Genomic DNA, 2,500 nt, shown 5'->3' on the forward strand with positions numbered 1-2,500 from the left:
GCCCGAGAGCCTTCTCGTAGGTACCGCCCGGCCACGCGTCGTAGATACCGTCCGAGAGCATTCTCGTAGGTGCCGCCCGGCCACGCGTCGTAGATACCGCCCGAGAGCATTCTCGTAGGTACCGCCCGGCCACGCGTCGTAGATACCGCCCGAGAGCCGCCTCGTAGATGCCGCCCGGCTACGCTTCGTAGGTACCGCCGAGAGCGGACTTGGTGCGCGGCGAGTCGCGCCGACGCCGTAGGTACCGCCCGAGAGCCTTCCCGTAGGTACCGCCCGGCCACGGGTCGTAGATACCGCCCGAGAGCATTCTCGTAGGTAACGCCCGGCCACGCTTCGTAGATACCGCCCGAAAGCCCTCTCGTAGGTACCGCCCGGCTACGCTTCGTTGGTACCGCCGAGAGCGGACTTGGTGCGTGGCGAGTCGCGCCGACGCCGTAGGTACCGCCCGAGAGCCTTCTCGTAGGTACCGCCCGGCCACGCGTCGTAGATACCGCCCGAGAGCATTCTCGTAGGTACCGCCCGAGAGCCGTCTCGTAGGTGCCGCCCGTCTACGCTTCGTAGGTACCGCCGAGAGCGGACTTGGTGCGTGGCGAGTCGCGCCGACGCCGTAGGTACCGCCCGAGAGCCTTCTCGTAGGTACCGCCCGGCCACGCGTCGTAGATACCGCCCGAGAGCATTCTCGTAGGTACCGCCCGGCCACGCGTCGTAGATACCGCCCGAGAGCCGTCTCGTAGGTGCCGCCCGTCTACGCTTCGTAGGTACCGCCGAGAGCGGACTTGGTGCGCGGCGAGTCGCGCCGACGCCGTAGGTACCGCCCGAGAGCCTTCCCGTAGGTACCGCCCGGCCACGGGTCGTAGATACCGCCCGAGAGCATTCTCGTAGGTAACGCCCGGCCACGCTTCGTAGATACCGCCCGAGAGCATTCTCGTAGATACCACCAGGCCACGCGTCGTAGATACCGCCCGAGAGCATTCTCGTAGGTACCGCCGGGCCACGCGTCGTAGATACCGCCCGAGAGCCGTCTCGTAGTTGCCGCCCGGCTACGCTTCGTAGGTACCGCCGAGAGCGGACTTGGTGCGTGGCGAGTCGCGCCGACGCCGTAGGTACCGCCCGAGAGCCTTCTCGTAGGTACCGCCCGGCCACGCGTCGTAGATACCGCCCGAGAGCATTCTCGTAGGTACCGCCCGACCACGCTTCGTAGATACCGCCCGAGAGCATTCTCGTATGTACCGCCCGGCCACGCGTCGTAGATACCGCCCGAGAGCCCTCTCGTAGGTACCGCCCGGCTACGCGTCGTAGGTACCGTCCGAGAGCATTCTCGTAGGTATCGCCCGGCCACGCGTCGTAGATACCGCCCGTGAGCGGTCTCGTAGGTGCCGCCCGGCTAAGCGTCGTAGGTACCGCCGAGAGTCGGCTTGGTGCGTCGCGTGGCGCGCCGAGGCCGTAGGTACCGCCCGAGAGCGGTCTCGTAAGTACCGCTCGCGGCTTATTTCGTAGGTGTCGCCCGGAATTTGGAATAAATTTTTAATATATATAATCGTGGCAAAATCATAACTTTAGTCGTTATTTAACGTTGCCTTCGTTCTCCGAACACGTCCCGGGCACTCGCGTCTATCGGCGATCGCGCCCGTATGCCGCCGGCCTATCGACCGTGCGTCGCCGACCGCCTGGGACGTCGGTTGGGTACTATAAGAGGTACATCGCGCTCGGCGCGTCTAAACGAGTCGGTCGCGAACGAAACGGGCCGGAGCGCGTTCTGCGCGTCTCTGGCGGCTCGTTCCTTCGCGAATCGTCTCAAACACACTTTTTACAAGCACAGCATTGCCACGAGTCGGTGTCGCAAGACCGAATGGCTCTTATGTGGCGCGCACGCATCTGGTGTGTTGGCCGCGCGATTCGCTCTCGTCTTGGACGGAAGCAGCTGAGTCGTCGCGCTTACCGAACGCTTACTCCACGAATACGAGTGGCGGAGGAGAGAGATCTCTCTCTTCCCGCTCGCCTTGTACGCCATAGCGAAATAAAACTACGCGTGCCTTAAACGCATGCGATAGAGACAAATTTATCCTCGACGTCTAAGCAATCGGCATCGTCGATCTAGCGTCAGGGTGAATCGGCGCGGTCTTCGCGACCGTGCCGTTTATATTATATATGGGAGAATAAGAATCAATGATCTTTTAAAGAGAGCATTTTATATAAAATGCACGTGTTGCAGTTTGTGTATTATAATATTAAGTTTTGTGGAGACGAATGATATTTTGAAAACGCTTGGCTATTTCGCCAAGACGATTTTCATAAAATACAGAGTACAGAGTTTCGCCGACCGGCCAACGAAGGCCGGCGGCGGCGAGAGAGCTTATAACAGCGCGCGACGGGTCCTCGCCTCTCGAGGCGTGGGCTCGCTCGCGAGTTACCGCTCTCCCGAGAGCGCGTAACCGAACACGAAGCTCCCTGGTTGATCCTGCCAGTAGTCATATGCTTGTCTCAAAGATTAAGCCATGCA

The 2,500-nt window shown here is 61.0% G+C and overlaps 1 non-coding gene across 1 annotated transcript in view; it reads left to right on the forward strand.

The window, feature by feature from the left end:
• Positions 1 to 2,445: 2,445 nt before the first annotated feature.
• Positions 2,446 to 2,500, forward strand: part of LOC145967715 (small subunit ribosomal RNA) — a 1,921-nt gene continuing 1,866 nt past the window's right edge. Inside the window, exon 1 of the ribosomal RNA XR_014437514.1 lies at positions 2,446 to 2,500. This exon is cut by the window's right edge and continues 1,866 nt beyond it. This is a non-coding gene — a ribosomal RNA (small subunit ribosomal RNA).

Source organism: Camponotus vicinus, unplaced genomic scaffold (assembly GCF_025532165.1).
Source record: "Camponotus vicinus isolate PSW18456_S1 unplaced genomic scaffold, iyCamVici1.0 SCAF_25, whole genome shotgun sequence".
Classification (NCBI taxonomy): Eukaryota; Metazoa; Arthropoda; class Insecta; order Hymenoptera; family Formicidae; genus Camponotus; species Camponotus vicinus.